This window comes from Cupressus sempervirens, chromosome 8 (genome assembly GCF_028749045.1).
Source record: "Cupressus sempervirens isolate cs-2001-9-10 chromosome 8, ASM2874904v1, whole genome shotgun sequence".
Lineage (NCBI taxonomy): Eukaryota > Viridiplantae > Streptophyta > Pinopsida > Cupressales > Cupressaceae > Cupressus > Cupressus sempervirens.
This window is the reverse complement of record NC_143125.1, coordinates 121,968,337-121,994,210: the sequence shown is the minus strand read 5'-3', so window position 1 is coordinate 121,994,210 and position 25,874 is coordinate 121,968,337.

Here is a 25,874-nt window from a genome sequence, read left to right as displayed (position 1 = left end):
ATTAAGATAAAGGGATTTAATGGCATAAAAATTAATTAATTAATTAATTAATAAATGATGATGTCATCAGGACTTTTTCAAAAAATAAAAATACTTTATTTTCTAAAGGTTTTTAGGTGTCTACATGTGGATGTTGATATACTCCTTAGTAAGGACAAGGAAAAGATGAAGATCGAAGACAATGGGTGTGGAGAGTACCTTATGTCTCAAGTATCCCACATTAGGGAGTCACTATTTTCTCCCCAATCTTATGGTAAATCACAACTATTACAAGAATAATGCTCTAAGATCAGTACACAAAATGCCACTTCTTTCAACAAGAATATATTTGTATGTATTGAGAAAGAAAAAGCAGAACAAAAACCCACCTTGATATCTCCTAGCAAGTATGGACTTGGGTTTACTATCATGTAGAAACAAGGCTATGATGGCTATAGTGGTCTTGGATCTCATAAACAAGGAATCATTGAACCTATCACTACAAAAGGATGACCTCCTAGTTTGGGGCTTGGATTTAAACCATTAGAAATAGGTCCTCCTAGTACTACAGTACCTATGTGTAAGACTATGGATGTTTTGAATGATAAAAAGGCATCTAAGGATGTCCTAGCTGAAACCAGCAATCCTCTAGCTTCTAAGCATAACCCCAATGATACAATAGAATCTAATGCACATATCCATGCTTTTCACCAAAGCCCATTCAGCCCTAATGATGACATCCCCTCAAGTTATCCTAAACTATTGGATTGGGACCAATGTGGAACACCAATTTTTGATCAATTCGACAATGAGGACACTCTTATAATAGACTTTGAAATTTATGAAGGCATTATGATTGACAATCATAAAGAAGAAATTTCTTCTAAAGAGAACACATTGGCATATTTTGGGGAGCCAACTCCACCTTCTAGTTACAAAGAAAATGGAGAAAAAGATAGCAAGCATAGGTCTCTTGGTGAAAATTAAAAGGTGCCATTAGACTGTGAAAAATCAAAAGCTAAGCAACTCCCAAGGATATAAGATGAAAAATATGATGCCATGAATATCAGTGTTCTAGTGTTCAACATGCCACAAAGTCTTTTGGAGCTCTCTCGATCAACGTTCATGTGGAAGGTCTTTGGTCTTGACCCTCCCTTATATCCAATTGTTTATCCCCAAATCTAGCTACCTAATTTGTCTAGCACCGAAGATCAAATCTTTATCCCACAAGCCTTTACGTATGTCATCATCAGTGAAACCCCACATGACATATATGTTGACCCAATTATCCTTAGATGCCCATATTTGCAAGAGGTAGACACTATCTTACATGCGGTACATGATGGTATCTCTCGAGGCCTTTCTAGTGGTTTGATTTTAGCTACAGACTCGGAACCACTCCTACATAGTTATGATTGGCCATGGATCCAGAGATTATCATCTAGCAGCAGCAACACCAGATATCTTCTCAGAATTCATCAGCAACATTCTTGATTCCATCTAAAAGTCCTAAAAAAAATAGCAAAAAGTCCTGAAAAAAAGAAGCAAAATGTCCTGAACAAAAGAAAAAAAAGAAGTGAAAATAGTCATGAAAAAATGGATGCCTTGATGAAAACTTAGCAAACAGATGTCTTGGCATAAAAATTTGAGTCAAGAGAAAAATCTCATCCAAAGGTGAAAACTTGGCAAACAGGTGCTTTGGGTAAGTACCATGGTGAAAACTTGGCAAACAGGCGCCATGTGTAATCAGTTGTTGCTCCTTCATCTATCAGGATTCCATCTAGTTTTTCCCCCTTTTTCATTCCCTGATCATACCTATCATCTTGTAAGACATCCCTAGCTCCTTGCCTATGGCTCACGAACTAGTTGATATCCATTGTTATCTTAAAGAATCACCAGTCTGTACATGCCCTGTCATTGGCCTTTGTACATAGTTTGCGTCTTGTCTGGAGGCATATCACCTACACAGTGCATGAGTTTGAATTTGAACTAGGGACATATCCCTATGCACTTGTTATCCATTGGACCTATCACATAAGGGATTGGCGCTAACACTTGTATATGCTTATATGATCCTAAAAAAATCCTAAAAATTCAAATACAATCTTGAAAAATCCTAAAAATCACATAATGTCCTGAAAAAATCACTAAAAATCATACAATGTCCTGAAAAAACCACTAAAAATCATAAAATGTCTTGGAAAAATCCTTAAAAAATCATAAAATGTCCTGAAGTAAAACCTAAAAATCATAAAATGTCCTAAAGAAATCAGCCACACAAAAACATCAAATATCCCCAAAATACCCTAAAAATCACAAAACCCATCAAAAATTTGCAATAAACCTTGTACATATTCACTATACATAACCATCCCTTTTGCATACGCACTTGCACTTTGCAGACTAAAACTCAAAGCACTACACTTTCAAGACAGTCAAACTATGTGAACAATGTGAACTGACAGTCCAACATGTTATTATGAGCCTATCAACTGAATCCACAAACAAAGCTATCACATCATCAACATGTCAAACACTACCTACACACCTTCAAACACTAAGAAGAAAGTAATAATAGACAATAATAGTTGTTGGCTCGCACTATTTAGTGAGAGATTTATTTTTGGCTTTGTTTTTCCAATGATCATGTTCCTATGCCACTCAATGATATAAACTTACCTATGAGAGTGGTTGGGATGGTTCATGGTCATCTTTTTCTATTTCTATCTATTACAATGTACCTTTGATAGTCAGGGGCATGTACATATGCCTTAGGAAGGACAAGGTCATTTTCTATCTTCATCGTGCTTGTTCACACAAAAGGCTTGCATTTGCGCTCTGGTCCTTTATGCCATGATGTGTTGCATTCCATTTGCCATATCAAAATAAAGCTCCATTTGACATATATTGTAATTTCTAAAGGAAAAAATCTTCCCATCATACTAACAATTCCTCATCTCATCTCCTCAGTCTTCTATCATTCATCTCATTCTCAATCACCATGATCATGTCTTCTAATTCACCAAATCATCTTCATCTTGCATTCATGCATTCCTGCATCATCCTACACTGTCAATCAACTTGCTATGGCTTTCCACTTGGTTCAACCTCAGTCTGAAATTTGTCTCACCATATTTGACTGAATCTGACAATTTTTTATGAAGTAACTTGGTAGGTTAACTAGTTATTAATCATCTAGCATTCATATTAGTTAATATGCATGCAAAGGTTAAATAAATGAACACAAGAGACACTAGATTTAACGTGTAAACCCAATATGGAAAAAACCACCAAGTAACTAGTCACCAATTTTCACTCTTCTAAAGTGAGCCTTGTTAAGAGCCAACCTTGTTAAAGGTTACAATACACACTATTAGGTGTGACCTTGATAGAGGATTTAATCACCCTATTAGGAGTGGCCTGGTTAGAGGTCTTAAGAACAATTCAACTAAACTATCACTTTTTAGAGGATTTACAAAATGGCTGTTAAACCAACTCTGTAAAGAGATTCTGGATTCACTGTTACAATTATTAGAAAGCAACAATGAAGTGATCTGAATGATATGCAATGTATCTTTTTCTGATTACAGATCTCTGTTCTGCTTTACCGGATCCTTACTGATCAAATACAACTTTGCATCTCCTCCAGGATATCAAATCCTTCATCAAAATTCTCTCAATATTCGCTAATTCCATCCTCATCCATATATTCGCACACACACTTCAATTCAAAACTTGAACATCTATATATATACCTTTTAGATTATCAAGTCAGCTCAAATATAAGTTACAACAATCGAAAAAATCATTACATCAGTCAGCTACGCTTATTGTGCGAAGCAAGTGAACTTAATAGTAAAATCCTTCGCTGGCTGACCCAGCTTGGTAACCACTGCTCAGAATGGTTTTCCAGTGTTAACCAAGTGAAGCTTGGTAAACACTATAAACCCTGCAAAAATCCTTTGGAGACCAAGTGAACTTGGTTAACACTGACCTTCCTTTGCTGACCTTGTGAGCTCGGTAAAAGCTAACTTTTTGCCACATTATCTTTGATGATAGAGTGAACTCGGTAGACATTGACTTTTCTTCGTTAACATTGGGAGCTCAGTTAACACTAACTTTCTACTACAAAATCCTTTGATGCCTGAGTGAGCTTGTTAAGAACTAACTTTTCTTCGCTAACCTTGGGAGCTCGATTAACACTAACTTTCTATTACAAAATTCTTTGATGCCCGTGTGAGCTCAGTAATAATTGACTTTACTGTGTAATGTTCAAGAATGTTTGGTAGACACTTTAAATTGCTTTTCTAATCATCTGAGCTTGGTAGACTCTGTCTGATGACTGATATGACATTTTTGTAACATCAAAGAAAATACACAATTAACAATTGTATCCAACATAAATAACCCATAATTTAATTCTATTATGCTTACTAATTATTTTTCCTAATTATCATCCTCAATTAATTGATTTTATTAATTAATTGGTTCATCATCCGCAAACCATGGAAACTCTTAATTTCCTAAGTCACATTTTCCTCCATTAATTCCTTTTTTTTTTTACTAATTTTTATTTTGTGGAATAAAGGATTTTTAATTCAAATATTCTACAAAATGTTGACATCATCATGACACTTGGATATGACACCTCATGGATTCTCCTTTGACACTTGGATAAGATATGTCATAATAAAATATTCTCATTCTCTTACGCATGTCCCTATTTGGCTTATTTGTCATAGATTCTTGGCTTTAAGTGGGCTTGAGGTGTCTTATGACATGTCATAGATTATCTTCCACATTTAGCCAAGTTTGACTTTTGTGTGTCATAGAATCCTATATTTGGCATCTTTTTTCATATTGGTCATGGATTCTCAAAGGAATCTCTTGCCACATCGCATATCTAAGGGTGAAAAATCCAATGCTCTCATCCTCCATGCCCATTATAAAATGAGCATTCTTTCTCTCATTTCTGGTCCATTACTTATTACTTATTACTTATTTAATCTCATTACTTGTTACTTTTAGAGTTATTCCAAACATAGCTTATAAACAAGATCCATCCAGTGTATTTTCAATGATACCAATGCGAGTTTTAATGATCCAAGATGTTAGATGTTGCTATACATGTAGGGTTGGAAGAATAGGAGACATGGAAATTAGGGAGACATATGGGAAATTGCATTAAAATGGAGCATTGAAGGAAGATTTCAAAATTGTTGAGAAGAAAGGGTTAAATCATGCCCTAGATTTCCCCAATGTCTTCAAGACAGAATGGATAAAAATAGTTTTGAGTAAGATATGTGATAATTCTATATGGTTAGAGAATGAACTGGTGAAAATCACCAAGAAAATTGTGCATAGAGTTATAGGGTATCCAACCCTATATCAACCAAAGACATTGAGAAGTGAAGCAAAAGAGGTAATTGAAAAGAATACAAGGGCAGTGTGGAACAAACGAGAGATGACAATTGATACAATCATAGATCCCTTAATTGTATTTATAGTGAGTATAATAGCACATAAGTTTTATCAATCCAACAAGATTTATAGTGTTCCATGCATTATAGTGGATGTGGGATAAAAAATAGTGAAGAAAGATCATACTTATGATCTTTCCAAATTGTAGTTGCAATAATTGACTAAGAATTTGGGAGCCATAAGAAAGACCAAATGTGAACAATGCAAATTTGGATCTATTCTTGTATGTATATTATTTTATATATAGAATACATTTCCTACTTTTGATAAAGTTGCATGGAAGGTAAATAATTCTATTACAGTGCAAATAGGTGAATGCATTGAGCAACTAGGTGATCATTTAGAGTCAGTCATGACAAGCTACTTTGAACACTTCAAGTAGTCAATGAAGAAAAGACTAAGGATACTAGTTTCACTAGTGGAGAAACATTTTTATGGTGATTTCTTCCTAGTTACATTAACTATACATATATCTAGGTAGAAATTTCTAGAGTTAGACGATTAAGACCATTGGGATATGAAATCAAAATTGATGAAGCCTCTACAACAATAACAACATAACTTACAAAAGAAGTGGATAAGGAGGCTACAACTTTTGGAAACTATGATTTGACCAACTCAAAAATCATAATGAACTTGAAGACTGCTTCATTCATTAGAAAGAAGAATAAGATGGTAAAGAAACTGAAAGAGAAATTTCATGAAGGGGTAGAAGAAGAAGAATAATAATAATATGATGATGATGATGAGAATGCACCTGCCCAAGCATCACTTGCCATTACCCAAGGTCAAGGAGAGGAAGTAGAAATTGTAGAAGGTGTCGAGGGAGAAGAAGCCAATGAAGCACCTATAGCTATTGAATAGAAGAAAAGAAAAGCTAAAGCACCTATAGTTAAAAACCAAAGAAGGTTGCAAAATCTACTCATCCTACAGTACCTACAACTAGGCCTAGCATAGGGACCACTAAAAAAAAGGATAAGGAAGTAGCCAAGCCAAAGGAGAAAAGAGCTAGTCAAGCTAGCAAGGGTGAAGAATATCATAAGAGACCAAGGAGAAGATATGTTCCTCTAGCTAAATCTGATGAAGAGAAGACTAAATCTAATGACAATAGCCAGTTTCAAGTGGTAAGTCATAGTTTTTCTTTAGATTTAGATCATCTATGTGAGAATATTAGAAATCATGTTGATTTATCTGGATTCTCTTGCATTGAATTTGACAATCTTGGGAAGATTGAAAAGAATCAAGTTGAAGAGGTAGTATATGCCATGATGGCAATATTTAAAAAGTCTTCTCTTGAACTTGCCAACTCCATACCCAAGAGTTTTTATGAGAGATTGGAGTAGAAGTGTCACTATTGTCTAAATAATGAAAAACAAATAAGACAGACAACACTTGCCCAGGTAATTCCAAAACTAAGTAAGGGTGCAATAGAAAAATCCATTAAGAAACATACTAGAAAATTTGCACCAAAATACAGGGCATTTAGTATATTGTAGAATAAGATTAAGGATATTGTACAAAAGACTACTTTGATGTGGAAATCACTATATGTCTTAACAACATACTAGGAAATATTGCAGGAACCTATTAAGGTAGGTGAAGAAAAAGAAGATGGCATTGAACAACATATAGTTGAGGGAGGCATGGATATGAACATAGACACACAGGCACCATCTAAGGATGAGTAGCTAATAGAATAGAGTGTACCAAATATATTAGTGCCAGGTGCCAAACCTTCACATGAGATGAAAAAGGAATATGACATTGTAAAGATAAAGGATGTTTCTGATTCTACCACTTAGAACATCAATTGCCTCATAGTGGATGACTTGAAAAAGATACACTACTTAGGCCAAACTTTGTTAGAATCTTGTACTAGTGAGTGTTGATGAAATTGAGAAGGTAGATAAGATATCTATAGGGGAGGAAGTACATAAACAAGTTACACCTATAGCCCCTCAATTTTGTATGACACAACCTACATTACCCCTTGTGGTATGTCAAATGAAGGAGACTTCTACTCTTACCATCAGTACAATGGCACAAAGTATTCCAGTCTCAATCACTATAAAGGAAAGTGTACATGATAAAGAAGAGATAGATGGAGAGTGGAAATATGAGATAGAAAAGAATGATGAAACTCAAATTCAAATAGGTCAAGTAGATATTCATACACCTATAACACATAATCAAGGTGTTACTAATAATATAGAGGAAGAGAAGGACAGACCTGAAGAGTCAAGTTTGACAACAAAGTCAGAGGAGAAAATAGCAATACAAACATTGGTAACATTACCAAAATCTACCACTCCTCATAGTCAAGTTCTTCAAAGGCTGAGGATAGAAACCATACCATTACAATCCTCAAGCCCAACTCCAAGTGCATCCAAGAGAATTGAAGTTACATCATTTATTGATGTAAAACTAGATGAAGTAATTGAGTTGCCCAAATTTGATTATGCAACTATTACTATTGACCAAATGGATATACTCCAAGAAGCTCTAGCAAAGAAAAAGCATCAAGAATTGCTCAAATAGGATTATAGGTAAAAGAAATATTTGATTGATATCAAAGACATTTTTATTGATACATTTAGTCTGCCTACTCTAGAGGAAAACAAGCTAATAATTAAATAGTTAACTAACTTAGTGGAGAAGCTAAATGATGCAAAACTAGATTCTAATGTCAAATTACTTGAATGGTATGAGAGAGTGTTCCAACATAAAGTTGATGAAAAGATATCAAGTGTTATTTCACTAACACTTTTTGAATTAGAAACCAAATTATAAAGTGTGAAGAAGACACTAGAGAATATTTTCTCTTTGTATACCAAACTAAATGATACTACACTCTTCATTAGGGAAGTTAGGAATCATATCCTAAAATTGGAGAGAATTATGCACACATATGGCATAACTCTACCAAAGTCTCCAACCCAAAGTGAGAAACACTTTAGCACCCTCCTACATTCCCAAAGTCAATTAGCAATGTTACACATAAATGAAGCCAACATTAGGACTAAATTGATATGCATCCAATTGATGTTGACTCCACACATGGAGATATTGCATAATGAACTAGCTTACACTGAAAATATCATGAAGAAAGGCTCTCATCTTTCTACACATATGGCTTAGCACACCTTGCTACTAACTTTTCCATCCAAATTAAGTCATTGGAGGTAGCTTGTGATAATTGGGATGCAACTCTAAATATTATCCTTGAGATCCACAAACCATTTTTGGACAAACACACTATTAGTGTATAACCCATTGACAAAAGTGTCAAAAAGGGGGAATAAGGATAAAGGGGGAGTAAGGATAAAGAGGGAGTAATAATGAGAAAGAGTATGAGGGAGATAGAGACAGATCTAAATAGATAGAAAATCTACTCAATAGGAGAAAGATTTTATACAGAGTATAGCATAGAACAATCAACTCAGAGGGAGTTATGAAGTTGAAATCTTGAGGTATGACTGATAAGTCATGTGTTGCCAAATTTTGATTTTTTTTTTTATCTGTGTTATGCTCGTAAGGATAAGATCATTAATGTGTAACCAAGAGTTTTTTAACACTCATGTCAAAGGGGGAGATTGTTGATCTTAGATTGGTTTTGACTAATGAGTGTATATACACTTAAGTCATCTACTTAGTTCATAGAAAATAAGTAACATATGCCAAGAATAACATATAAGATAGTGTTTGTTTCTCTCTCTCTCATCATTTTCATGATTGTGGTATGCTTAACCTAGAGATTTAGAATCCTTATGTGAACTAACAAGCATCCACTATCCCTAGAAAGAGTCATTGTTAGTAAGTCTTTAGTTTTGTAGTTTTCCTTTAAAAAAATAGAATATTTTCCTTAATTTTGGCCTTGAAATCCTTTTATTTATCATAAAAAACTTTGATCGTGAGCCCTAGGTAAGAGAGAGCCCTTTTTATGATTTTACCTAGGTCTTGTCTTTTCTTCATTACCTTTCCCTAAGCCACATGGGTCCCTTTTTCTTTTAATTTGTGCCCGTTTGGGTAGGTTTAATCACATTATGTCATGAACACATGTTTTTCTTTATTTTATTTACTAATTTTCCTACATTATCCTAAGTCTGGGTGTTTTTTCTAGGCCATCTTTTATACTTTTAAAAACTAAAGATCTAATGGCCCACATTACATCTCACCTTTTCTAACTCACCATAGAAAACATGCAAAATGCAGACACATAGAGGAAGGTAGGAACAAAGTAGATAGTAAAAGAAGGAAAGATCAAGGGTTCATGTGCATTCGTTGTTCTGAGCCAAGGTCATAGCAAATAAGTAGGATCATGACACATGTCACAAAGGACCCCATATTTTAAAACAATAATGAAGGAGATCCATGGCTTACATTCAGTCATAGTTCTAACATTTCATATGGAGACTACATGTGATGATGACACATGGAATTTGACAGAGTCCAATTTTTAGTGGGACCTGGACATTGTTAGTAGGAACTTGAGATATGATTGGGCCATGTAGTTTTTGAAAAATTTTGATGACATGTTTATGATTATAGGGTAAAATATTAAGGGTGATTGGACATCTCTCGTGCTCGCATTTAAGCTCTTGAATTCATATCAATTGAACGAGATTGTGCCACATGTCTTGTCTTTGGTGAAGATTTCTCACCTTGTTTAAGTATAAGATTGAGCATGAGTTTTAAATTAATAGACCTCATTTAATCATGTTAGCCATCTAAACCATTGGATGGTATTTTCTTTTAAAAGAATATATACAGCTCACGATGCTTCACTTGACTAACACAAGAAGTTTGAGATTGTGTAAGATAATGACATGTGACATTCTCTAACGAGAAACAATGGTAGTGGGACCTGAGAACTAATTGGTCAACATCCATAAAGTTTTAGAGGGGCCCAAAAGTAGAAATATAGTAAGGGATTTGACGTAAGATAAATCTACACTATGTGTTGTCTCACAAGCCTGTAGGCTTTGCTTTCAGATAAAGTGTGATGGTGCCATGTATCACACTCAGTGTTGGAGGTTTTTAAGTGATGTTTTATGCATGAATTAATCTATATGGCCATGATTTAATCTTGAACAAATCATGGTCATCCGTCAGCTCAACATAAGATTAGAAGATCAATGGTCTACGTATCATCTCAAGGAAAGGGTAGTTGTATGGTGATTGAACAAGATGATGACATGTGTCCATCACATCTCTATTTCCAAGACTTTTCAACATTCACTAGCATGGCTAATGTTCATGTTCCTATTGGCTAGAAGTTGGGCCCAAGGGGAGATTTGCAATGTCAAAAAAATTCAAAGAGAGATCAAGATCATATGATATGCTAGTAGGACTTCATCCACGATTGAAATTCAAAATCAGAGAAATACGATGGAGAAGCTTGCAAATTCAAATTTTGAAGATGTTGTATCACAAAAATTAGTAGCTTAAATTTTGTAATAAAGAAGGCCCTTCCTCATAAATTGATAGACTTTTCAATTTTAGACATCAAATGCAAAGAATTCAATCTGTGGACTGATCAAGTTGTTGAAGTTATTGATTGGCCAAAAATTTTAAGAAGATACTTGAAAATGAATCAAAAGTAAGAAAAAAATGACTTTATTGTTTTCCTTCCTTTGCAAAAAAAAACTAGGTGTTTCATAGATAATCAATTGTGAAATTTGAAGCCTTAGTTTTTTTTAAAAATAAAGGAAGAAAAAACTCTAGGTCTTGTGATAAAATAGATTATCATAAAATGCCTCACAATCTATACTCTGGTAAATTTGAGTATGAGGTTGGAGATTGCAAGATGACTTCCTCAAACAACTGCCCTATTCTAAGGAGGGTAAAGAGGCAACTGAATTCTAGAGAACCTTAGGAAATGAATGTAATGTCCCCATCTTTTTAGCAACTCAAAAGGAGCTCTTAGCCTTTACATTCTCCAAAGGCTAAGTGGAGAAATAATAAATTGATTAAATTAATTTCTTATAAAGTCATTAAATAAATTAAAATTAAAACATGACGTTATATTTAATTAATTTAATTTTCTAGAAGCACAATTAATTATTGTATTGGAAGGAGAAGCTTCTAGATAGTGCATTAATTATTGGAAAGGGGGAAGCCTCTAGTAATTTAATTTTCTAGAAGCACAATTAATTATTGTATTGCAAGGGAGGAGTTTCTAGAGAGTGTATTAATTATTGGAAGGGGGAAGCTTCTAGTAAATTCAATCTCCTAGAAGGGTGAAGGAAAAGTATAAATAGAGGTGGGAGCTTCATCATTTAGAATTAGATTATTATGAATGGAATTTGATAAGAACTTGAATGTGTGAGTTATAGATCTATTATTGACATTAGAGGAACTCTATCCTCTCTTGTGACATTCTAGACATCATTCCCTTGGGGTTTTTTCTTTGGAATTCATTTCTATGAACTCATTAATAGGCAGCTTGGACACATTTCTAGCTACATGCAGATTGGGTGTAATTAGTGAGGTTAAGAATTTGTTATGCATTTGATTTTATGATGCTAGAGTAATTAGTGAGTTTTCTATGTATTTAATTTTATTAGTTTGAGAGCTAATATTATTTTAGAAGTGGTTCAATCTTCAGTTTGCATAAATTCCTTCTTGTTCATGCTATATGGTTTTAAATCTATACAAAGACATTAAAATCTCTTTCAGTAGTTGATTTAGTTCTTGGGCATTTCTAGGGTACCCATTATAGTGGTACCAGAGCTATAAGTCCTACCATCCTATGGAGGTCTTATAGGGAATTTGGGATAGCCAGATAGAGGGAAATGTGTTTCACAAAATGGATATCATTCTAGATCAAGATGTGATGTTTAGACAGTTACTGGGTACATTAGAGGAGGGTTAGCATATGCAACAGGAGTAGAACAGGCAAATGGACATGATGTTGTAGCTTATGGCTAGACAAATGGTCATTAATATTAATCTAGGTGATACCAAAAATGGAGAAAACAACAAAAATAGGGGAAATAATAATGGGACTGAGGTACGTATATAGCCACCCAGCTATGATGTTGGTGATGTGGTCATTTCAATAGAGTCAGTAGATGTGGGTTTACACTCTAGTATTATTGATTTGTAATCTGGGATTGAGTCATGTGTGTAGAGTCAGAAGTCCACATGTGAGGTTTTGCTAAGGGATGGTGATGCAGAAATAGTTAGGCTAGGAGAATGAGAGGATACTGTCATATTAGCAGCCACTTTTGTGTCAATTGAACCATCCAATGAGGAGTTTAGTAGTTTGCATATAGTTGTTGATGTGTGTTCTAACGATGGCACACATGTTAATGATTATGAGTGTTCATCAACTATAGATCTAGTTTAGTTTTCTATTGTGGTAGTTAGTGTTGTTTCTATGTCCATATATTTTGATGTGGCTAAACCTATTGTTGATACTGTTGGCATGAGTGCATATGGTTTTCCTATAGCTACATCTTTTTCAATTCATGTTGGTGATGATTAGGACTATAGTCCAATATATATTATGTAGTAGTTGGATATAGGGAAGAAGATGTTTCATAGATCTTCTATGGAGTTTCCTTTTGGTGACATTTTGACTTCTACATCATCAACACAAGTTTTGGGTGCTAGGCTAGAGGACATGTGGTTGGTCCTGATGATGTTGGTTTGCAATTGGTTTAATGGCCATAGGGATGTCACATACTACTTCATTTGGGATCCAAGTGGAGGATGGAGTTCATTTTAGTGCTAGATTTCTTGAGGAAAAGCAATTTTAATGTCCCCATTGTTTTAAGCAACTCAGAGGAGCTCTTAGCCTTTACATTCTCCAAAGGCTAAGTGGAGAAATTTGAAATTGATTAAATTGATCTCTTATAAAGTCATTAAATAAATTAAAATTAAAAGGTGACTTTATATTTAATTAATTTAATTTTCTAGAAGCAGAATTAATTATTATATTGCAAGGAACATCTTCTGGATAGAACATTAATTATTGGAAAGGGGGAAGCCTCTAGTAATTTAATTTTCTAGAAGCACAATTAATTATTGAAGGAGTTTCTAGAGAGTGCATTAATTATTGGGAGGGGGAAGCTTCTAGTAAATTAAATTAATTAATATTTTATTTCCTCCTAGAAGGGTGAAGGAAAAGTATAAATAGAGGTGGGAGCTTCATTATTTAGAATCATATTATTGTGAATTGGCATTTGATAAGAACTTGGATGTGTGAATTATAGATCTGTTCTTGGCATTAGAGGACATCTATCCTCCCTTGTGACATTCTAGACATCATTCATTTGGGGTTTGGCCTTTGGAATTCATTGCTATCAACTCATTAACAGGAAACTTGGATGCATTTCTAGCTACAGGGAAATTGGGTGTAATCAGTGAGTTGAAGAGTTTGTTATGTATTTGCTTTGATGATGCTGGAGTAATTAGTGAGTTTGATATGTATTTAATTTTATTAGTTTGAGAAATAATATTATTTAAGTAGTGGTTCAATCTTAATTTTTCATAAATTCCTTCTTGTTCATGTTATGTGGTTTTAAATCTATGCAAAGACATTAAAATCTCTTTCAGCAGTTCGTTTAGTTGTTGGGCATTTCCAAGGTGCCCATTACAATGAAACCCACTCTAGTTTGAAGGTTAGGTTCGGGAGCATTGTTGATACTCACATGCTAACCAAGGGTTTGCAAATATTTAGATGGTTGAATGGCCAAGAAAATGTAGTGAGTTCACTCAGTAATGTATGGAAACACAATTTAAGGAAATTGGTAGTTCCTATTGTGTTATTAGACATTGACCTACTTCTTAAGCTAGTGGAGAGGTATGACCCGATAACTCATGAGATCAAAGATTTAGATGGGAATGTCCTTCTCAAAGTTGATAAAAAGTCCATTGGGAAGGCTTTCAAATTGCATTTAGTTGATGAAGTAACTAACAAGGTTGATTTCAAAATGCTTGATGAAGCTTTTGATTGGGCAGGGGTTGATAGACCACAAAAATTAGTTATGTCTTTTGTCAAGGGGGTAGATGGTGTCAAGTTGTCACATTTGGCTATCTCACATACTATAAGAAATTGTGAGAATTTAAATGATGCCTTTCTAAATGCACATACAACCTTATATCAAGTTATAGGATTGCAAAACACTAGAAAATTCAATAAGGCTACATTGTGGATGTATTTTGAACTACACAAGGATGGAGAAGTAGTAATTGTTTATTGCTTAGGGTATCTAGAGAACATTAGCAATGAGAAATTAGCACACTAGTACATTAGGCTTTAATTTTTTATCTAAATTTTTGATGATAGACCAATTTGGCTTGTCAAATTCACTTTTTTTTTTTATGATCCTGATAAGATAAAAAAATTTGACCATACTTCAATATTTTGTCAAAATTTTGATGACACTTCTTTTTTTTGGTCAAAATTTTGATGTCACTTAAGTTTATTGTCAAATTTTTGACATTGTCTAGATATAAACAAAAAAATAAAAGTGAAACACTTCATTTTATTTTGGGCAAATTGTGGGTGGGAGGGTTCAGTTGCGCGCACGCTAATCACTATTTATAGGTAAGGAATTTGTGAGAGTTTTATTTTATGCTACTATCAAAGGCCCATTGTATTCTTTTATTTTTTGTTTGTATCAAATGTATAGGCTTCTCTAGCATGTGAAGATTGTTATTGCATATGAATAAATTGATATATACAAAAAAATTAGACACTTTACACTAGTGTAAGCTAAAGTTGCATGGATGGCCATATCTTCCACAGTTGTATTCATTGGAATACATATCAATAAAGTACTTTTTGGCATAGCATTCCCACTTGTCTAGTTCATGCATATGAGCATGAGCACAACTTTTAGGGTCATTTCCACACCATGACTTTCTCCTTGCAATGTGGTGGAGCTCAATATTTCATAAATATTTTCCACCTTTTATTTTCCTTGATTATAGTCAATCTCATTGATTTATTTTCATGTTGCAAATCATGTATGATTTCAAGGATTGTATTCATAGCCTAAGTTTGTTATATGATTATGATCAAATAAAAGAATCACTTGCTACATTTCTTTGTGTTTGCGAGGAATCATAATATTCCATCTAAGCCAAAGGTGCCTATCCCAGAATGCATTTCTAGGGCTTACTCATCAAATGGGAATCCTTGTTAATGGATCCTAGTTTTGATTTTCTTGAAATTCTATGAGATATGTAATTTGTTTTAGTATCATTATAGATACTATGATAAAGAATCAAGTATCGTCGTATGTTATAACGATGGCAGTGGGGTCATTTTCAAAAGTTGTGTGAGATATTGCTATAACATATGGTAATCAATTCTATCGCTATGCAAAGAGAACACATTGTTAACATAGCAATGAGCAATAAAAGAGATATATTGCTATGATCTTTAACAATCATCGGGAACCAAAGAAATTAGGTTTTGGTTTTAGCAATTAGCAATGAGTAATAGGGGTATTGCCATTTTTATAGTGATAAATTTAGAAATCATAATAGAATCACTATTTAGGGTCTAAGACATAGTGATTGATGAAGGGTTCTCCCCTTAATACCATAAACTCATAACAAAAAAATAGAAACAATAGAAAATGAAAGAATAAAATATGGACTTCTTATTTGCATCACAAATGAAAAATTATAGAACTCATATGTATATTATGCTAACCCACACGGGCACCTTAAGTACAATAATTTACAAGACAAGCTACGAACTATCACCTAGAGTCCTAGACAATGTTGGGGCCTTTCTTAAATAGGCAATTTTATGCCGCCTGAGAACATTCTACATGCTCAAACTTAATACCTAGGGCTGACAAACAGTAATAATACACATAGAGTCAACCAAATACATCTTTGACAAATTATTTTAGAAATTTTGGTAGCCCAACTTTCGAAGGCCATAACTCACAAACTGTTGCTCTGATTGGCTATTATAGCCACTTTTTGAAAATGCCAACGCCTGATCTACAAGTTCAAAATCACATTGGCACCCTTCTGTCAAGTTTTCAGACCTCATATGTGCACTCTAAGGCCTCCAATGATGAGCCTAAAGATTTTTCTGCAAATTTTTGCACAAAAAATCCACAACAACTTCTATGATACTAATACTTGAGAAATGATATTTTTATGGTAGCCTTACAACTCTAAAATGAACCTTCCTATAGAAAATGAGAACATTCTGAGCTCATATGACAAACTTACTAAAAATAGTAAGCTCCCATAAATAGTAACCGCCCTGTCTACTAGTCCTTATTATAATAGAAAAGATTGAAAATAAAATTTATATTTTTTTGGTGATGCAAGATTGCCCTTGCACCCAAGATGCTCCTACATCAGACACCCAGGGTAATTTGAGAAGTGACCCCGTCATGTCTCAGGTGTTTAGAGGAAAACCAAGATGGTTAACGTCCTCCTTTGCTAGCCATGATGAATCCTCAACTAGTCTCCCTTTCCATTTGACTAGATATTCCTCATAAGTTTTCTTTATGGTACTTTTTCCAACATGACTGTCTAGTATCTCCTCAATCTCCTTTGTAGCTAAACTAGTTGTTGGAATGCTCCACTATGCTTTTGCAACTTCATCTCCATCACCTCCTTCATAATACTCTATCAAATCTGAAATATTAAATACTGGTGAAATATTCAATAGTAGGCGACTCCACTTGATACGCATTGCTAGAATCATCCCTCTTCACTATCTTGTACGGTCCAAACTTCTTCATCTTCAACTTATTATATGTACCCACTAGAAAATGCTCCTTTCTCAAATTAACTATTACTTCATCTCCAATCTGAAATTCCTTATATCTCTTTTTCACATCTGCCTTAGCCTTATACTATGTATTCATCTTTACGATCTGCTTCCTCACGTCCTCATGGATGTTCTTCAAATGTTTAGCAAAATCTTTCGCTTTAGTGCTACTTATCTCTCCTTTATCCAACTGCCTCAGTTCAGAAGCATTTCGAGGACTACTCCCATATACAATCTAGAATGGTGATTTACTAGTACTCCTATTAAAAGAATTATTATATGCAAATTATACCTGTGGTAAAATCATATCCCATCCTTTTGGTTTATCTCCAACCAAGAATCTTAGCAAATTTTCCAAACTATGATTCACAACTTCTATCTATCCATTAGTCTATGGATGATGTGATGAACTTAACTTCAAATCTATCTTAAACTTCTTCCATAATGTATGCTAGAAATACTGACCAAATTTGGTATCTTGATCTAAAACTATACTCTTCCGTAAACCATGTAATCTCACCACTTCTCCAAAAAACATCTCTGCTACATGAATAACATCACTAGTCTTCTTGCAAGGAATAAAATGTTCCATCTTTGAAAACCTGTCAACCACCACAAAAATAGAATCATGCCCACATTGAGTCCTCGATAATCCAAGAACAAAATCCATGTTGATATCCTCCCATGGCTTCTCTGGTATAGGTAATGGTTGATACATCCCTGTATTCTACTTCACTCCTTTCACCATCTGACATACTCTATAACTTTGCACAAACTTCATACATCTTATGACAACTGTGGCCAATAGTAATTTTTAGAAACCAAAGCTATGGTTTTATCTATGCCAAAATGTCCAGCCAATCCTCCACTATGCTTTGCCTTGATGGGATTCTCTCTCATTGAACTTCTAGGAATGCACAACTAGCTTCCTTTGAACAACATATTATCTTAGATCATGAAATCCAACCACTCTATCCTATCAAGTGTAATAGGTTTTGTACAAGCCTTCTACACTTCACCAAAATTAAGATCATTTGGATACAATGTATTGAGTTCCTTGAATGCAAAAACCTCTATCTACATTTTTGTCAGCAAGAGTTGTCTTCTACTAAGAGCATCTGCAAGTTTTTTAGACTTCCCACTCCTGTGTTTCAAAACAAATGTATAACTCTGCAAAAACTCAACCCACTTTAAATGCCTTTGGTTCAATTTTCCTTGACTATTCAAATATTGCAAAGCTTGATGATCAGTATACAAAAGAAACTCCTTAGGAAGAAGATAGTGTCTCCACTTCTTCAATGCTTGAACTATAGAATAAAATTTTTGATCATAAATAGAATATTTTCTTTTTGCATCTTTCAACTTCTCACTAAAATAAGCAATAGGTCTTCCTTCCTAGCTCAAAATAGCTCATATTGTAGTACTGTTAGCATCATAGTCTACTAGAAACACCTCAATAAAATCAAGAAGTGCTAAAATAGGTTGCTTAGTAACTTTCTATTTCAATAGATTAAAACTCTTATCTACTTCTATAGTCCACTTAAACTCTTTCCTATCCCCTCTCATTTATTTAGTCAGGGGTCCACAAATATTGCTAAAACTTCTTATGAACTTTATATAAAATGTGGCCAGTCCATGAAAAGATCTTACCTATGTCACACTCCTTGGAGTAGGCCATTCAAGGATAGCTTTCACTTTCTCTAGGTCCATTTTTATACTTTCTCCTGAGACTAAAAATCCTAGGTACACCAACTCTTTCTTTACAAAATTGCACTTCTTCAAGTTTATTAGCAACTTTTCTTCCCTCAACTTATCAAACACCTTGCGAATATGAATCAAATTATCCTCTAATTTCTTACTAAAGATCAATATATCATCTAGGAAAATAATGACAAACTTACCTAGAAACTCCTTTAGTACCTCACTCATGAGCCTCATGAAAGTGATTCATGCATTTGCTATCCCAAAAGGCATTACTAACCACTCATATAGTCCTTCCCTTGTCTTGAAAGCAATCTTCCACTCATCATCCTCTCTAATATGAATTTGATGGTACCCACTCTTTAGATCTATATTTTTGAAATATTTAGCTCCACTCAAATAGTTCATAATATCATCCATCCTTAGCAATGGAAATCTATACTTCATTGTGATCTTGTTGATAGTGTGAGAATCTATGCACATCCTCCATTCTCCATTCTTCTTTAGTGCTAATACTACTGGTACAACACATGAACTCAGACTCTCCCGAATCAACCCTTTCTACAAAAACTCATGAACTTGCATGTTCAACTCTTCACTTTCTGTTGGTGTCATTCTGTGTGCTACTTTGTTTGGTAAACTGGCTCCTAGAACCAAATCTATCTAGTGACTGATCTTCCTCATTGGGGGCAATCCATTCAGTGCATTATTTGATACAATATTAAAAAATTCTTCCAACATATGTGTAACTTCTACAGGTATCTCCTATACTTCTTTTTTACTATCTTTAGTAATTATAGCAAAACACATATGCTCATGTTTCATACCTTTAAGAAACTTTTTTCCATCAGAAAAACATATTTTGGAAGCACTACATAACTTTTCTTCTTTATCCTTCAATGGTTTCAACTTATGTTTCACTCCATTCTTAGTTAGAATGTAGGTATTTGCTCATCCATCATGTATAGTATGCCTATCAAACTGCCATGGCCTACCCAACAACATATGACATACATCCATAGGTATGATATCACATAATACCTCATCCTAGTAGCTTCCAATCTTGAACTTCACTAAGCACTGCTCATTGACCATGACCTTGTGGTCATCTTGCACCCAAGCAATATGGTATTGATGCAGGTGTTTCTAGCTCTTCAGCTTCAACTTGGTGACCATCATTTCTAACATTAGATTTTTAGTACTTCCACCATCAATGATCACATCAAAAATTTATCTTCACATCTACACCTTGTGCAAAACAAATTCATTCTTTTCTTAGGTTCATTATTAGGTTATTTCTCACCACTCAGCAAGACTCTTTGATTAACTAGGACTTCTCCTCTTTTAGCATCTTCATCAATATGTGCAACTCTCGACTAACCTTATGTTCTTTGATCTATCCTTCCTTGGTGTTGGGTACATTCAAATGCTCTATGCCCTTCTTCTCTACAATGAAAACATTTTCCACAAAAGCCTCCTATTCTAGATCCTTGTCCTCTACCTTTTCATCTCTAATCTCTATTGTTTTGATCAAGGAAACAACAAAAACTATTTCCTCTCTAGTTCTGACTGCTACTTCTAGCCACATCCTTGTTCTTTTGATCATCATTACAACAACCATAAGATCATCCACTGGGTCTTCCATTTTTCTTATTGTCAAACTTATTGCTTAGTTTCTCCTCAACTCTTAGGGAAAACTAGTATGCCACCTCAATACTGCTCATTCGAATCAGACTTAGCCCATCCTAAATGTTGGGCCTTAACCCATTAAGATAACAAGCAACTTTCTCCTTATCAACTTCTGCATGGTTGGTTCTAATGAGAACTTGGTATAACTCTTTTTTATTCTCTTGAACAAATTTTCTTGCTTGCTTCAAACCTTACATCTTCTTCAACAGATCAAGCTCATAATCCACAGGAATGAATTGTCACTTCAGTTTATCTTTCATCCAATCCCATCTGGTGATTTTATCCTTTCCCTTTCTATTTTGCTTCAACTGAACCTCCTACCACCAAATCTTCACATGTCCCTTTAGTTTTGCCTTCACAAACTTGACCCTATCAGGATCATCAATATCTTCATACTCAAAGTACTCCTCTAGTTCATTGATCTAATTAATTAGCTCCTCTAGCTTAAGATTTCCCAGAAATGTGGGAACCTCAAACTTAGGTCTTTTTCTAATCTAGGAGATGGCCCTAAAAATCCTCTCTTCCTTTAGATTTAGAACTGCCTCTGCTTCAGCATTTTCTTCTACTCCGTCCTCATCATCACTTTCATCTCTTATGGGAAGATTCATTTCTCTATGAATTTTCTCTTCCAATGCTTGTATTTTTCTTTGGAGGGCTCAAAAACTCTCAGGTGTAACACCTATAGCTCTTTCGCCACACTCTCTTTATGGAGGAATTTTCACACTTCTGTTGAAACCCTAGTGAAAATTACCTCACAATCGGTTATCTATCTACATGCTCAACCCAAACCATGGTCCTGGTGTGAACTAACTCACAATTAGTGATCTATCCACACACTCAAGAACTCTAGCTCTGATACCACTTGATGCAGGGTGCTCCCCTTAATACCATAAACTCATAATAGAAACATAGAAACAATAGAAAATATGAGAAATAAATATGGACTTCTTATTTGCACTGCAAATGTAGAATTACAAAACTCATAAGTACAATATGCTAACCTACATGGGCACCTTCAATACAAAAATTTGCAAGACAAGCTGCGAACTATCACCCAGAGTTTTCCTAGACAATGTTCGGGCCTTTCTAAAATAGGTAGTTTTATGTCACCCGGCAAGGTTCTAGATGCTCAAACTTAATACCTAGGGCTAACAGACCCTAACAATACACATAGAGTTAGCCAAATACATCTTTGAAAAATTATTTTAGAAATTTCAGTAGCCCAACTTCTGAAGGCCATAACTCATGAATTGTTACTCTGATTGGCTATAATAACAACTTTTTGCAAATGTCAGCTCCTAATCTACAAGCTCAAAATTGTGGTAGTGCCCTTCTATCAAGTTTTTGGACCTCATTTAGGCACTCTAAGGCCTCCAATGATGAGCCTAAAGATTTTTCAACAAATTTTTCACCAAAAATTCACAACAACTTCTCTGACACTAATACTTGAGCAATGAGATTTTTATGGTAGGCTTACAACTCTAAAATGAACCTTCCTATAGAAAATGAGAACATTCTGAGCTTGTATGAAAAACTTACTAAAAGAACCACCCTATCTACTAGTTCTTATTAAAATAGAAAATATTGAAAATAAAAATTAAAAAAATTTAGTGATGCAAGATTGCCCTTGTGCATAGGATGCTCCAACATTAGCAATGAAAGATGTATGTATATTTTTTTGCTGGAAGCTTCAATGATCAAATATTTACATATATTTTATAAGGCAGGAAAGTAATGATAAGAAATTACCATTGTAATGATCAAAACCTTTATGGCATTAATTCACATGGGGAAATAAATGCACAAATATATAAGGTGCATTATACAAAAAGAATAATCATTTTTCATTCTGATTTCAAATAATTTCATGGAGCTATAAGGTTTTGTGTTAGTGCACTGAGTTTGTAGTGATCCATTTCAGAAAGAATTTTCTAAAAAATATGGAGAGTTCTAGTACAACATAGAAAAGGAAGGTTGAGAAAGTGAATAAGGGTAAAATTGAGAAGAAATAGGGAATGGAAGAAGAAATTCCACCCAGAAAGCTAAAAGAGGACTTGATTAAGCAGATGAATTTTGTTGGGCCCAAATCCAGAAGGAGTAAGTTTTTCTCTCTAGATAAATTAGAAGACAAATATAGTGAGGTAGGAGATTTTTGGACTAAAAAAAGGGGTTATGAACTTTTCCTATACAACTATGTCAATAGAAATCACAAAGAACCTATTTTTCATCCATGGGAGATGAATTTAGGGAAACTAACTATCTCCAATATATTCATGAATTTTGAATTGCTTAAGGTTATTATTAGTAAGTTTAATGTTGATGATAAGTGTATATATGACAATATGGGGGAGAAATTTATGGAGATTTCAATTGACTCCTTAAATGAGGTTTTCAAATTAATAGATGGTCTTACAAAGAATTTTTCATTTACTAAGTTGAAAAATGAATACAAGAGATTAGATATATCCTACATGCAGTGGAAGTTGATGTTGTATAAGGTTGTTAGGAAACCATTGAGTGTAGTAGATGGACCCCCATTTAATGTTAACATGTTCAAGATATACCTTGACATGACATATCAATCATGTGGGAAGGTAGGAGGAATGGGATTTCTAGACCTAATTGATATTGGACCAATGGTGTTGGCATTTGATATTCAAATGCTAGAACCTATGCCCTATAATTATGTTGAGTATGTTGTTGAAAATATTCATTTTTATTTTGTTAATTTTAATGATGTTGAATATCCTACTTTCATAGAATACTCTTTGCTAATGTATATGGTTTTGTATTATGGTCAATTGAGAGGTTTATGGTCTGAAAATTTGAAATTAACTATGCGGGAAACAAATGGTGAGGAAAGGCCAATTTAAATATGGACTTCAATATGGGATTAAAGATATAGTGTGTCTTGTTATCTTAATTTTGAAGATCATTTTGTCAATCCCTGTATACTTTTTTGGGGCATCAAGCTTTCTCTTACATTAGCTTTGACATAGAAAGGTTTTTGAGACCTAAGGATAATGGATTGGGAGAAAAGATTAAACACAATTGGTGTGATTGGTATGCATATAATTATTTCATGTGTTTTTGAAATTTTGGATTTGAGGGTAAACCATACAGATTGCTAATCACAATACCTAAAATAATTTCTTATTTGGAGATTGTAAGGAAAATGTCAAAATCAAGCAAACAACATTTTGGAGGGAAGTAAAGGAAGCAAACCTTTCTCCCTACCACTTTATCCTTTGGGGATTTTACCATTTGTGCCACCAAGTCATATGAGAAAATTGGGGAAAAATATAAAATGAATATCATATGTACACTATGAGTCCATGGACCCAATATGATCCTAAAGGATATATCCATACTTGTAGAAAGTCACAAAAATTTGGGGATTATGTCCATCAAAGCATTTTAAATGAAGAGAATTTCAAGAATATGTAGTAGTTAGAAGAAGTTATAGGTGTAGAATAGAGACTTTGAAGAGAAGAGGTAGCAAGAATTGGAGCAATTCAAAAATGAAATCTAGACTTTTCCAGATCCCCTTATGCTAGTGATGAGAACTTTAGACAAGCTAGCATTCAAGAATTGCAATATGATGTTCAGATTCTAGATAGAGTAGATCCTAAAAAAGATGAAAAAATCCTTGAATCCAACAATTTTGTGAATGATGATGAATTTTTCAAATCAAAGGAATTTAGTTCTATGGTATAGAATTATAGAGGCAAGATGTTGAGGTAGTGTGTTCAACACATCACTCTAGAAAATGAAAAGAAGTTGATGGCCAATTTGAAGAAGGATATCAAGATGATGCAGTGCAAGGTAGGAGAATCCCCAAAGGAGATGTCCTAGCCCCCAGAAATAAAACCACATAGTGGAAACATAACAACAAGAAATAATGCAAGATCTGATACCAAATCACAACTCTTTATTTATAAAATAACTGTTACATGCAATGTGTCAGGTTATAAGGCCTTCCTAGTTACAGCCAAATACAATAGAAATTACGATAATAGTTCTAAAAGATCCCTCAAGATCCAATCAAACCCTAGCTAGTTCAAATCCACACTCTAGTAGAAACCCTCAAGGAAGATCTCAACTTGTGCTCACAAGCCCACCAAACAATCTCCTTGTTTTCTAAGCCGCAGCTGCTAGCTCTTCTCCAAATTTGTTCTTCAAGCTCCTCCTCTTCTCCACAATGGATGAATAATGACTAGAGACTTCCCAAAAACCCTTACTTATACCAATCTAAGCCACAAGTTAGCCCAAAACACAAATTAAATACAAGTACATAAATTAAATGCCACAACTCGGCCAACAATAGCAATTAAATGCCCAAAATTGATGTCTTAGTAAAATCACAATATCTCCTAGTTCTAAATGAATTAGAACTCACACTTCAAAAAATAGGTAGAAATTTAGGTCCTCTTCAATCCCTAAATATTTTATCCTCTAACTCATTGTGGAAAATAAAAAATATGGTCTACAACAAGCACCAAATTCTTAAACAAGGTTGAGCTGCTCCCAGACCATGCCGACCAACCATAGACCATGTCGAGCAACCAAAGACCATGTTGAGCAACCAAAGACCATTCCAAGCTCCAAGACCATGCTAAGCTCCATAGACCATCCTAAGCTCCAAGACCATGCTAAGCTCCATAGACCATGTTGAGCTCCAAGACCATGCCAAGCTCCAGAGCATGCCAAGCACCAATCCTTCTTTGACCAAGTACCAGTCCAAGCACCCCCCAAAGAAACTATCAAGCCTCCTCCCATGAACTCCAAAGTAGTAACCAAGCAAACCCAAGATGCTCCTGCATCATACTCCCCAGGTAAATAGAAAAGTTTGTTCCACACTTTGATTCCCAAAGAAAGATAAACAAGCAACTTCATCTTTACCAAAGGCTTCCACTCCAACAGGGACAAGAAAACTAATTTTCACATCATCCACACCTATATCATTTTATCAAACACTAGAATCTCAACCATCCAATTAGCATGCTCACTCCTAGGAACAAACTAAACATAATTCTTCAACATCAAATCCTCATCCATAGTAGAAACTAGTGAATCCACATGAGTAACAACCAACTCCACATCAGTAGCAATAAACTCCACATCAATAGCAACATGTAGATCTCCATCAAAACATGCCAAAATTGCAACCCAAAAAATCTTATTTCTCACAACAAGATGCTCTACAATATACAACTCACCACCAGTAGTAATTGGATCATCTACAACTAAGTGCTTTGCAATTTCC